The sequence below is a fragment of the Coturnix japonica genome, chromosome 28 (genome assembly GCF_001577835.2).
Source record: "Coturnix japonica isolate 7356 chromosome 28, Coturnix japonica 2.1, whole genome shotgun sequence".
In the NCBI taxonomy this organism is placed as follows: domain Eukaryota; kingdom Metazoa; phylum Chordata; class Aves; order Galliformes; family Phasianidae; genus Coturnix; species Coturnix japonica.
Window position 1 is genome coordinate 2,668,540 of NC_029543.1, and position 13,374 is coordinate 2,681,913.

Genomic DNA, 13,374 nt, shown 5'->3' on the forward strand with positions numbered 1-13,374 from the left:
GCGATGATAAGGCTGGGCTCCCATCCTGCAGTGCTGGCACAGAGCGATGCAGTGGGGGCAGTCATCCCATGGAGGTTGGGCTGAGCCCACCCTGGGGGTGCAGGGGAGACGCAAACCCTCTTTGTGGCTCTGTTTGAAGGCTGATGGTTTGGGTCGGAGGATGCTGCCCGTGATGCCGGGTTTGTAAGGTGGGACAAGTGCACAAAACGTGAACATCCCGATGGGGTCCCATCCCCGGCTCTGATGGGACGGAGGCTGAGGGCTCGGGGCTGCCCAAGGCCAGTGCTATAGGGAGCAGCGAGGGACGCTGCCGGCCGCTCCTCCCCGTCCCTTTCTTGGCCGATCTCTTCTGACAGACAAACACAGTTTCTTTCTCCGAAACAAAGTCCTTGTCCAGCCGAGCACACAAAGCGGATCCATTATCCGATGGGGGACAGAAAGGAGAGGAGGGGGGGGTGGGGGGGGGGGGTCTGCCGGCGCACAATGCACACAAGTGGCGTGCGGGGCCGCCCCTATTGTGTCTGGGCAGGAAGGGCCGGGACCCACGGCGCGGCCCCGTGAATGGCAGCATTGTGTCTGAGCCTTCGTCGCCTTGGGCGTCCCCAGCCCCCTGTCCCCCCCCCCCCATCCCCGGGCTCCTGCCGCCTGTCTGGGGCAGAGCCTGACCCGCTCCTCTGGGTGGGGAAAGCAGCCATTCTCCTCTGGTTTTGGGGTGGTAGAATCTCGCCGGGCGCTACAGGGGATGGGGGAAATGGGGGTTGGCCAAAGGGGCTCTGGATGGTGTGGAGCAAAGGAAGTGGCCCAAAAGGTGTCAGCCATGGGTGGAGTGGGGACAGATTGGGTTGAAGTCTTTGCATCCGTGCCCAATCCAGAGAAGGGATTTTGGGGGCATAAATGGACTGATTTGGTCAGGGACAAGGCATCCCATCACTGGCACATCCAAAGGGAAAGGTCTGCCTCAGTCCAGATGTGATTGGGGCAGTGATGGAGCCCACTGATGCTCCCACAACCCGTGGTGCAGAGGCCAAATGAGCATCTCTGCTCTGCCACCATATCCCAGGAGGAACATTTTGGTGGGCAAAGAAGGCTGGAATCATAGAACGGTTTGGATGGGAAAGGACCTCAAAGACAGCTCGCTGCTGTGTGGAATGGCTTTGTGCTGGCTGTGTGCTGGAGGTGGCCATGGTGCCCCATATCCTACACTCAGTGACAGCCCTGGCTAGGAGCAGCAGGGTCCTGGGGACCCCAGGCTGTTAGCATAGGGCGAGCAGCAATTTGTCCCCTCTATCTGACCTCACTGTTTCTTTCCTTGTGCAGTAACTAGAAGGAAAACAGTGCTTCCAGCTCCTGCAGCAATGCAGGCAACCAGGCAGCACCTCATGCATTGCTCATCTTGCTCTGTTTGCAGAGGAGAAATCCCCACATCGCTCCCATCAGCCCCATCCAGCAGCAGCCACCGCATGCAACAGGGGAGCAGCGGGGACAGCGGGGAGATGACCCCACAGCAGCACCCTCAGAATCCAGGGGGAGATGTGCCCTTCAAGGACCTGGTGCTGTGGGTTTGCAGCCACAAATCTGGGCATGGCTCCGGGGGACAGGAGGAGCAACTGCACCCCAGCTTGACTCAGTCATGGGACAGTCCCCCATACTCCACCAGGGATGATCCAGAGCCTCCTGGATGTGGTAAGTTTGGGTTTCCTTCTTTATTTCACACCAAAAGGCCATTTTATCAGGTAACAGCTTCTGGTTAACCTGTTTTTTGTTTTTTTTTTCCCCTCCTTGTTTCCTTTTTAATGTACATCTTAAATCTTCTCTATATGAATCAAAACATCATTTTCTGTGACCAAACGGCATAACAAGGACTCTCCCTCCATCTCCTCCTGCTTTCCCCCAGCCAGGATTACATCTTCCTCCATTACCCCTCATTCTGCTCCATCCCTCAACTCTGTGCCCATTTTCCTGCTGGCAGACATTGGATTTGGTGACGTGAGCACCTCCTTTGGGTACCTGTTTTAGGGTACCATTTAAATCCAAGCAGGGGATGGGGATGAGGATGGGGATGGGGATGAGGATGGAGGTGGGGAGGAGTGCAGCCACTGAGCATCCCTGTGAGTTAGTCAAGGGAAAAGCCTGCAGCCCCTGCAGCTCAGTGCTTTGCACGTGACAGCAGAGCTGTCTGTGGCAGCAGGAAAACAACTTGCACCTTCCCCAGGGCTGCATGGCACAGGCACTGCGGGTCACCCACATTCCCAGAGTGCTTTCTTCTCCCTCATCTCCATTGTGGGGATTTGGGTGCTCCCTTCTGTTCACTCCCAGTTGCACATTGCAGGGGTGAACAGTGTAATCCCTTGTTTTCCCTTTGCATTTGGGGTGATGGTCCCAGGGGGATGCACACAGGCTGGTGAACCCCATATCTGCTGGCACCATACCACGCAGACCCCAAGCACGCTGCCCACCTCATCACGCCATCACAGCTCTGCCTCCCTCCCATCCCTTTTTCCTCCATCCCTTTATTCCAGCTCCCCTTTTCCCCATCCCGCTGTCAGTGATGGGGTGGGGGGTGGCTGGGGCCCCTCGGTGCCGTCCCTGTGCCCGGTGGTGCCCCCAGCAGCTGCTCTGCGCCGTGGGCGAACCGCCCTCCGCCTCACTCTAAGATGGCCGGCGGCCCCAAAATGGTGCTGAGCATGAGACGCCATCTGCAAGGCTGGTCCCACGCCCGCCGTGGCCTTTTTATGCAAAGGGGAATTAATTAGATTTGAATATGGTAATTAAGCCATCAAGCCCGCCGGTGCTACGAGGTCCCTTCTTTTCTTCGGGCTTTCTTCTCGCCCCTCTCTCCCGCCGCCCCTTAACCCTTCCCCCTCCACTGGTGCACCCACAGCACCGCTCGTGCATCCTAATGAAACACCACGGCCGGGATGTGCCCTCACCACCCCGTTCTCAGGGTTCTGTCTGTCCTTAGGACTCCATCCATCTGTCCATCCCTAATGGGTTGAGCGCAACGGCTTCACATCCCTCCCCAAAAACCCCCTCGGTCGCATAGGGATGGTCGCCCAAAAGCGGGCCGTGCATCGCTTTGGGGTTTCTCTGTATGATGGGTATGGTTGGAAATAGTTCCCAAATCCATTCCCCCAAGGCTGGACTGTGTTTTAAGCCCCTGGGATCCTCACGATGCTCTCAAGCAGTTTTTCTTTGCGCGTTGGCTTTGGGCCGTGGGGTGCTGCTGGTACCCAACTGCTGCACGTCGGGATTTCCAACCCATATTTTATGCTTAAAAGGAAAAATAATAGAAAATGGGATGTGCCCCCAATCCAGGATATTAATATTGCTTTTCAAACTGAGAATTAAAGGTTTCCCCATCCCTGTGTTCCTTGCTTGCAGCATCCAAGCTGGTTGATGGTGCTGAGATGGGAACACAGCATGCAGGGATCTGAGCAGGGGAAAAATATATCCCAGGAATATTTTTCTACAGATATTCATCTCCATAAGGAAAATATGGATATATATATATATACACATATTCCTTCTCTTTTTCTTACTCAGGAAGGAAAAGAAAGAAATAGGGAAAACCTGCGGGAGCTCAGAGATGCCTCCGGGCGCTTTTTGAATGAGAAAACTTGGATGGACAGCTCTTAAAAATAGGGATCTTTGGAGTGGGGTCATTTATGGTGAAGCATTTAATTGTGTTGGCAAGCTGCTTCCCATCAGGAACAAGGAAAAAGCTGAGATCACACATGTATTTATGTGTTGTATATATAGATATGGGGTGCCATCCTGCACGTGTGCATTATATCTGTGCAGTGCCCCGGCTGCTTGGGTTGGAACGTGCTGCTTCTGCTCGTTAGGACTCCTTGGTTTATGCAGAGCTGAATGGCCAGGATGCAGAGATGGGGCAAAACTCATCTATTTGAGGCTGTGCTTCGACTTTTCATCTCTTCGCCCCCGGGAGCAGCTCAGTGGCAGCAGCACCGCGCCGCCCTCCCGCTCGCTGGGAGCATCCAGGGGTTTAATCCAAGCTGGCACCGCTGCCCGCGGGAGGGGCGGCCCCAGGCTGGAGCCCCCACACCCCCCCCAACCCTGACCTACATAGCGGGATACGGCCACCTGAGCAGCCCCGAGCCACCCGCGCCAGCTGCTGCATTAAGGGACAGGGGTCCGTCCTCCTCATTTCCTCAGGGCTCAGTTTGGGAGAAATTAGGAAGGAATGGGTTTTCTCACTGCTGACCCCACTCAGGGTGCCGTTGGGTTCTGGGTTACCAGCTCTGCCCCATCCTAACCCCATGCCAGTGGGATGCTGCCAGTGTCTTTCTTGCCCAAGTGCTGGTGGCATCTCCTGGGCTGCATTTCACATCACATGTGAATGAGGACACAAGCCTCAGGGTGCTCATCCCTGCTGAGCCCTCCTATAAAGTGGAGAGAGGGAAAACAATTGGGAGTGAGGGAAGGGGATAGAAAAGGGAAAGCTGACAAAAAGGAGAGGAAAGGCAGCGGTGGAGATAACCGTGGGACAGATAATGCTGAGCACAGAGGGGAAATATAATAGGAGGGCTGATGGCTGGGAGACAGATTAGGTGGGAAAGGGAAGTGGGGACAGAGTGCAGTGGTGGCAGTGGGGTCCCCACCATGCTGGGATGACCTGAAGCTGAGCAGGACCTCCATGGCCCCACTGCTGACCCCCATAGTGCCCAGTAGAGCCGCTGGCGGACAGGATGGGCACTGAAGGGCACCGAAGCCTTCCTGCAGGGTTTTCTCCCCATCCTTCTTTCCCCGCCTTCCCGCAATGCCACGTGGATTCCCCGCGGCACAGGAAAACAAGCGAAGACGTTTTCTTTTGTCTCCGCTGCTGCTTGGCCGCATGTCTGCGGCTCTACGCCACCTTGGCCTCCTCCCCTCCATTCACAATTTCCTTCTCATTCCCGTGGTGAGAGAATACAGACAAACCTTTCTTTTCTTCCTTCCTTCTATTTCTTCCTTTCCTTCTATCTTTCACTCTTTCTTTCTTCATTTTTCTTTCTTTCTCTTCTGTTCCTTCCTTCTTCCTTTCTCCCTTCCTCCTTTCCTTCCTTCTTTCCTTTCTTCCTTCTCTCTTTTTCTCTTTATTATTATTATTATTATTAATTTAAAGCAATAAAATCAGCATCCAGGAGGTGTGAAGGGACAGAAGGTGACGTGGAGCTGCCCCAGTCCCAGCTCTGGCTGTGGGTTTGGCCATGGCTGAGGATCCCCAGGCACAGCACCCACCTGGGCTCAGTGCTCCTCATTATCCCTCTGAGCTCCTGTAGCCATTTATGCTACTTCTGTGCAAAAAATAATAATAAATAATAATAATAAAATCAGTGATGGATGCGCCAGGAAGGGCTCAGCACCAGGGGGAAGGAGGGGAAAAAAGGGGGAGGTTGGAGAGAGCTTAAAAATTACAGTGGGAATTAGCAGGAGTCTAAGCTGTTGTTTGCGCTGCCCATTAGCATCTGCCTATTTATCTGTCACCAGATCCTCGTGGCATCCATCCATCCATCTGGGTCCTTGTCAGTCTGTCTGCCTACCTAATTATCCATTAGCATGGCAAAGCCCCATGACAGCGGTCCTGGCGAGTCAGACACGAGACCACCTCATCTGCCCTCCGCCATTGCCCAGATCCATTTATGAGCATGACAGTGCCAAAATTGGGCTCAGAACGGCCCCAACAGTGCTGCCTGGGGAGATGCAGAGCAGGGTTGGTCCGTGGGGTGTTGCTGTGTGTGTGTGTGTGTGCTTTCGCTGCTCGTCAATGCTCCATCTTGGTTATATGAGAGAAAATCAGAGCCAGCGTGCTGGTGTGGCTGCAGTGGGCATGGTGTTGGTGCAATAGATGCTGTGATGGGCGCTGTGTTGGTTCCATGGGCACTGTGTTGGTGCAGTGGTCACTGTGATGGGCAATGTGTTGGCACAGTGGTCACTGTGTGAATGCAATGGGCACTGTGTTGGTGTAACGATCACTGTATTGTTGCAGTGGACGCTGTGTTGGTTCCACAGTCACTATGTTTGTGCAACGGGCACTGTGTTGGTTCAGTGGTCACTATAGTGGTGCACTGGGCGTTGTAGTGGTGCAGTGGGCACTGGCAGTACCTCGCCATGCATCCAGCAGCCCCATTGCTGTTGGCTCTTTGTGCCCGTGCTGCCGCGTGGGTTTCTTTGTTCAAGCAGCAGCGGTGGGCAGGTTCCCCCTCCCCGCCTGCCCACGGCCCTGCTCAGCCCGAGGAGCAAATCAGCGGCGTTTGCATATTCAGAGCAGGTGGGGGCCCATATGCCTAAGATGAACCAGACAAAATTAGCCACCATAATCATAATCAACTGTGCCGTTGTGCTGGGGGAAGGGAGAGGCTGGCAGACAAGCCTGATAATTATGAAGCTCAGCATGTGCGCAGCGGTTTTGCAACAATTATGCCTAGCTCAGCAAGCCGGCAATGATGCTTGTTACAACAACCCTCAATCTCCAGCCCGCCCTCCGGTCGTGCGCTCCCAGGAGGGCTGTGCTGCACCGGAGGTGCCATCCATGGTGGGGAAGGGGACATGAGGATGGGGATGGGAACATGAGGACAGCGTGGGGTGATGGCCAGACCCCATTCTGCTGCCCTGCTCACCTGGCTGAGCTGTGGCATTTTAGAGGAACCATCCTGCCCAGCAGCTTGTTGTATGGAGAGCATTGCATCCCCTCTGCATAAAGGAGCTCTGGAGCTCCACTTGCACCAAATGGGTTTATTTTTGCCTCGCAGGACTTGTTTCCCTTTCCCACCCTCCTCCTCCTCTCGGCTCCCTGCAGCTCAGTGGTGGCAGGAGGTGACACTCCAGATCCATCCCCAGCCCGATGCTGGCAGGGCGGTGTCACACAGCATTTCTCTGAATGAGCCCTGGGGATGGGAATGGCTGGAGATGCTCCGTGGTGCAGTGAGGAGCAGCCCCTGCTCTGAGTCCTTGGGAAGCAGTGGTGGCTGAGTGCAGCCAGCAGAGGAGAGGGAAAATAAAGCAGTTTCTTCTTTTAAATGCACTGAGAGCTTCCCCAGCTGGACTCAGGGGTGGTGCTGGGGTGCATCCTGCTTGCATTTCCCTGGGTGCAGTGAGGATGGAGGCACTGAGGCTGCAGCCATTACCCTAAGGGTGATGTTGGCTTCCTCGCAGAGGGCACAGTAGTCTCCTGAAATCATGTCATCGCCAACTGCAATCTGGGCTTTTCAGCCTGGATTTGGGGTTTGCAGCACAACCCATCACTTCACACAGCTGCAGCAATGTGGGGTTGGCCGGAAAGGAGTTCAGCATGTGTGGAAACCACGGCTGTGCTCTCCCCAGCATCTCTCCTCTTCCACTAACCTCCTGCATGGGAGGGATAACCCTTCTCCAGGTTCAGCTATGGGGATCATGCAACCCAATGGGAGAGATTTGTCCATGCACCCACAGCATCCCAAGAGCATTTCTGCCCTCTTTTCTCTTATTTCTGCCCATTACCTCCCAGTTTGTTGAACAGAAAGATGCTTCAAACCAGCATAGAAATGCCCTCAGCACCCGGAGATGGCTCCGCTCTGCACTGGCAATCAGATGGGCTCCGCTTTGCTCCAATTGAGTTGGGAGCAAAGTTGGAAGGGGGACCATTTGGTGCATTTATCCCATGGCTGGCACAGAATTACTCCCCAAAACCACAGAACACATCCACCCTGTGGGCATTCCCAGCATCCCCTGAAGCTCCATGAGCACACAGAGGCTCACACAGACGTGCCGAGGTCCAACTGCCTCTCCCCATCCTTTGGGACAGGCTGTGCTTTGCTGATGTAAAAGGATTTCAAGGCAGATGTTCCCATGTCAGCTGCCATCGGGGCAGTGAGGGTGCAGGGTTTGGGGATCAAATGGGACAATGCAAAGGGCACAGACACGCGGTGGCTGCGCTTTGTGCACAGCGCCAGCTGTGTGTTGTACCCAGGATGGAGGATTTGGGGCACCCAGGTGGCACCCAGACTGCTCTGCTCCTCTGCTCCAGCTTTCACAGATGGAGGAATTATTGGAGAGAAGCGCAGCAAAATAACTTAGAAACGTGTATTCTTTTTATTTTTCCTACTCCCAAAGCTGCTGTTGGGAGCAGAGCGGCTTTGCAAGAAGGAAGCAAGAACATTCCCCCACCTGTTTGCTTTTCAACTATCTCTTTTAAGCAACAGCTGAAGAGCAGCAACTTGCTGGACTATAAATTCCCGAATTCCCCTGATCCTGAGCATGGCTTTTATTCAGATGCAGGCGGCGGAGCGGGGGAGAAGGTGACCACTGGCTCCATAAATATTATATGGGGCGACGGCGCTGCGCGGGGCCGTGGGCGCAGACAAAGCGCGCATTGAGCCGCTGGCCCAGCTGCTGCGGGCGGCCAGGATGGAGGTCAAGGTCAGAGGTGGCCCTGTGCACATTATCCCATCCCCAGCCCCTTTCCCCATGTCCATAACGTAAAGTGGAGTGGCTGCTGCCGGCTGTCCCAGCGGAGTCGTGCAGGAGGGGAAACTGAGGCACCGTGCAATGATACACCGGTGCTTTAATCTCCCTTTGGGTGGCTCTTCATTGCGGGTTTCTCCATGGGGGGACCATGGAAGGCTTTGAGGTGTTCCAAAGCGCAGCTGAACCCATCCAGGTTCACTCCTTCTGCTGTGCAAACTTGGATTTTAGAATATTTTACTCCCTTTCAGGCAATCCCTTAGCAACGCTTGTTTCCATGGCAAAGAGCGGAGCACCTCGGTGCTGATGCTGAGCTTTGCCTCAAACTCCTGTTCTGGTCTTGCTCCAGGTCCCTGCATGAGGACGGAGCCAGGAGCACCAGCTCTGCCTGTCTTGCATTGGGCACATGGAGCACCTGGAGCTCCTGCAGGAAGGGGGTGGGGAGTTAAACCTCATCCCTGTGAGCCCCACACTGGGGAAGGGTTGTGGGGCATCTCCAAGCCTTAATGAGAGCAAATGGGATGCAGTTAGCAGTTGGGGCAGGTGATCTTTGGAGATCATCCCTTCCAACCAAAGCGTTGTATGGTTCTGTAATTCTTATTGTAAGAAATACCCCCAAAGACACACGAGGTGAAGGATGATGCTGCCTGCTCCCCATTCCCCAGGAAGGCCCTGGGGTTAAACCAAGGGAGCTAGGGGATGAGAGAGAGAGCTGTTATCTTGGGAAAGCATTTATGGCCGAGGAGACTGAGTGCAAACCCAATGCTTGGAGTTGGGGTTTGCTCAGATATTCCATTTCTCAGTGGAGAACACCCTGCCTTGGTGGCCTGTCCCAGGATGGGGCTGTTTGGGGCAACGCTCAGCTCTAAGCACCAGGGATTACACAAGGTCCCCCATTTTCCTCCCCAATGTCAGCATTTCCATGGGGAGAAGCCCCCGTCAGCTCAGCTGTTGGTGCTTTTGGTGATGTTGAAGGCCATGCTGAGCTCTCCATCTGCAGCCAAACCCTCCAGGTCACAGCGCTGATATTGGGAGGTGCCTTCCTGCCTGGGCATGGGCACCTGGTGCCAACATGCCCCATCCACAGCCATACAAACACCTCTATTCTTCATTTACCGTATATAAAACACACTTAAAAAGAAGCAGAGAGAATGCAGCCACCATCCCCTTCTCTCTTCTCAAGGATGGGCAGAACTCAGTACAATGTTGCTCACCGTGCACCCACTTCTTCTCCACAACCAAAATCTTTGCAGTCCTGCATAATTTTCCTTTGCATCCCATAGCAAAAGAGCCTTGAGAGGAGCCTCGTGCAGCTGCTCAGTGGGCAGCCCCAGTGCCAGCATCATTGCACCGGGGGCAAAGTGCAAACTGCATCCACCCCAGCAAAGGGGCATTGCTGCTGTCATGCTATCATGCCACAGTGCAGGGGATGGCCACATCATGGCCCTCTCATCGTTGCTCCTGGAGGAGGAAGGGAGATCTTCCTCCCCCTGCTTTTATTTTGCTGCAGCGGGAGCCAGTTCTTGCAGTGCTCCCAAAGGAGTCTTAAAAACTCCCAAATCTGACAGCTAAAACTGGCTTTCGCTCTGCTCATTTCCAAGTGCTCACCAGCCCTGCTTTATTTACACCTCTCGTTCGAGTCCCCTGATGCCCCCGTCCCCCCACCCCCAGCCTTGGCTTTTCTCATGCACGTGCACAGCGCTGAGCTCTGCCGTGCTGCTGGGAAGGGGTAAAATTAATCCCTATGGAAATTTATTGAAATGAATTCCCTGCATGGACACTCAAGCTGTTCCCAGCCTGGCTTTTCCCAGGGCAGAGCAGCCGAGGAGGAGGGAATGGGATGGGGGCCCCGGTTCCCAACTGTATGGGGCAGTGGGATTGGGCTCCCCCTAAGGGAGTGGGAGTAATACCCCCAGAATGGGGCTCTGCAGCATCTGCATCCCACAGATAAGGCTCCTTTGAGATCAGGCATTGTCAGTGCTGGAAAAAGGGGCTGGAGATGGGACTGGGGGGTACAGTCTGAGTTTGTAGAGGGCATCCTTGTGGATGGGGGAATGAACCCCCACCCTAAAACCTTTTTGGAGGCCAGGGATCAGTGATCAGGGCTGGATGAAGCAATGGAACAGGCACTTGGTGGGGATTTATGCCATGCAGCACTTGTCAGTGCAGGTTTAGCACCCCATAAAGCAGTGCTGAAGGCCGAACGTGAAGGGAGAACACAAAGATGAGCAATTAAGGAGCGAATTCAGGTCCCGCCAAGGGAGGGATGCATCAGTGGGAAAGGAGTGTGGGATGGAAGCAGGATGCTGATGCTCTGTGTCTCTCTGTGTCTATCCATAGGAACAGGGCTCTGCTGACTGCATCCCACAGATGTATTGCTGGACCCCCCTTGGCTGATCCATGGGGATGAGGAGACAGCTGAGGACACCACTGTGCTCCTTGGGGAAGGCCTGTTTGCAGCACAGCCACCATAAAGCACAGCTCTCGGTGAGGAGCTGGGGGGCAGCACCCACCTTTCTGCACTTTGGGGTGTCATGTTTGTCCACATGGCTCTGGTCAGAGGGTCGGTGCAGTGGTGACACTGTCACCTGCTGGGGGTGGGATTCTGGCAGTGCCCATTGAGGGCTCACACCGGTTTCTCTCTTTAACAGGTGATGTGAGAGGACACCGCGTGGTCTGGATGGCCAAGAAGGGCTGGAGGAGAACCCAAGAATTGTCTGAAACATGGCCAGGGTCTGGGCAGGTCCCCTCCCTGTCCCTGGGGTAATGGATTGCTCTGTCCCATTGCTGGACCCTGGGGGGTCCTGGGGCACTGAGCTGCTACCACTGAGTCCAAGAGGAAAAACAACAAGTGTATTAAAGGTATTGAAAGCCTACAGCAATGTCACAGCCTGGTCTCCCTTGTATTGCACCCACCGCTCCCACCCCCTCCCCAACTCACACCACCACCCCCAGGACTCACTGCAGCCCCCAGCTCCCACCTGCATGGCTTTAACTCAGATTTCAAGCTGCTGCCTTACAGCTGAGCCTGGAAACTCATTCCCTTCAGCTCCAAAAACAGAAGAACTGGTGTTTGTGAGCTGGATACTCACTCACTGTTGGGATGCCTGAGCTGCAGACCCAACCCTGGGTCTGAGCTCCCTTAGGACCCCAACATCAGCTTTGGGATGAGCACCAAAACTCAACACGGGTCCATCCTCTCCCAAACCCATCTCACCGCCACAGCACGCGACTGCAGCAGCATCCCACCGCCCAAACATTGAGCTGTACATTCAATCACCCCGCCGAGAGCCGGGGCAGAGCGGCCGGCCGAGGGAGCGTGGCAGTTTGTTATGCTAACCGAGGGGGGCTCCGCTCGGGGGACGTGTCGGAGAGGTCTGAAGAGCAAGGAGTTCACAGGCCCTCTCCTTTTGTCATGCTAAAAGTGCAACACAGAAAATATATACAGGCAGCTGCTCAATGGAGCGTGAAATACAAGTGATTTCTCCGGGAGCTCTGGGTAATGCAATGCAGCCCAGACAATGCCCGCCGCAGCCCCACCGCCTTTGTGAGAGATGGAAAACTTCGGCGGGGGGAAACAGGACGGCAGCTCTGAACCTACAGCTGCCCCAGAGGGCAAAGTCCCTGAGAGGGTCCCCAACACCCACCCACAGGGACCCCGACACTCATAGCATCCATAACACCCATAGGGTCTATAACACCCATAGGGTCCCCAACACCCATAGGGTCTATAACACCCATAGGGTCTATAACATCCATAGGGTCTATAACACCCATAGGGTCTATAACATCCATAGGGTCCCCAACACCCATAGGGTCTCTAACATCCATAGGGTCTATAACACCCATAGGGTCTCTAACACCCATAGGGTCTCTAACACCCATAGGGTCCCCAACACCCATAGGGTCCCCAACATCCATAGGGTCTCTAACACCCATAGGGTCTATAACACCCATAGGGTCCCCAACATCCATAGGGTCCATAACACTCATAGGGTCCCTAGTACCCATTGGGTTCTCGCCATGGGATGGATGGGTGCTCAGCTGCCACATCCCTGGGCTGGGCTCTGGGGTGGACACAGTGTGGCCCCAGCAGCACTGAAGATACAGCCGGGTTTGGGCACGGGGTGGGGACCCGGTTAATGCGACTCCAACATCCCAGCAGAGCCGAGCACCGCCCGTGGCAGCGGCTCCTATTGCTGATGCAAATCGGGGCATCCCGCAGGAGGAGGGAGCGGTGTAAAATCAGCCCTCAAAGGGGCTTTTGTGTCTCCGGAGCTCGGAACATCCATCTTTCTTTCTTTTTTTTCTGTGGCTGGAGCTGAAACTCGACACTGGGCCGGGGGGGGGGTTCCCGGGGCCCCGCATTCGTTCCAGGCACCGACAACCCCCGGTGCATCGTATGTGAGAGGTGGGGATCTGGGGGGGGGCTTGAGAGAGGGGCGGGGGGCTCTGCTCGTGGTGGGGACACCCGGTACTCAGCACCGGGGGTGGGGTGGGGGGTGTTGGGGGCACCGTAACCCGTGAGCTCGGCCCTATCGGTGAAGGGCTGCCCAGCCCCGGTGATATCGAGATGATGCTGCTGCCCACCGGCCCGGGCCGGGTACCCCAACCCAATGGGGACGATCGGGGCACGGACGGAAGCGACATCTAGTGGGAACGAATCCCACCGCCCGGATGATGGAGATCAATGGCAACCCCCGGGCATCGCCCCGCCAGGACCGGGAGCACCGGCAGCACCAGGGACCCCCCCCTACCCAGGGACCCCCCCTACCCCCTATTGGTGCCCATAGAGGTGAGTGTGAGGGGCTGCCGAGCACCGAGCTGGGCCCGGGTCACCCCGGAGTGCCAGGACGATACGGTTTGCAATGCACGATGCAGCCTGCAATGCACGATGCAGTTTGCAACGCACGATGCAGTTTGCAATACACG

General features: G+C 55.4%; 1 protein-coding gene across 3 annotated transcripts in view; it reads left to right on the forward strand.

Moving 5' to 3' along the window:
- MEF2B (myocyte enhancer factor 2B) overlaps nt 1–11,324 on the forward strand; it is a 39,407-nt gene extending 28,083 nt beyond the window's left edge. For 2 of the 3 annotated variants that reach the window (XM_032440942.1, XM_015886666.2), the window contains exons 11-13: nt 1,409–1,683; nt 10,783–10,929; nt 11,094–11,324. The gene's annotated coding sequence lies outside the window, so the exon portion shown is untranslated. The remainder of the gene's footprint in view (nt 1–1,408; nt 1,684–10,782; nt 10,930–11,093) is intronic. The other variant, XM_015886664.2, reaches the window with a different exon arrangement.
- The last annotated feature ends 2,050 nt before the right edge of the window (nt 11,325–13,374 follow it).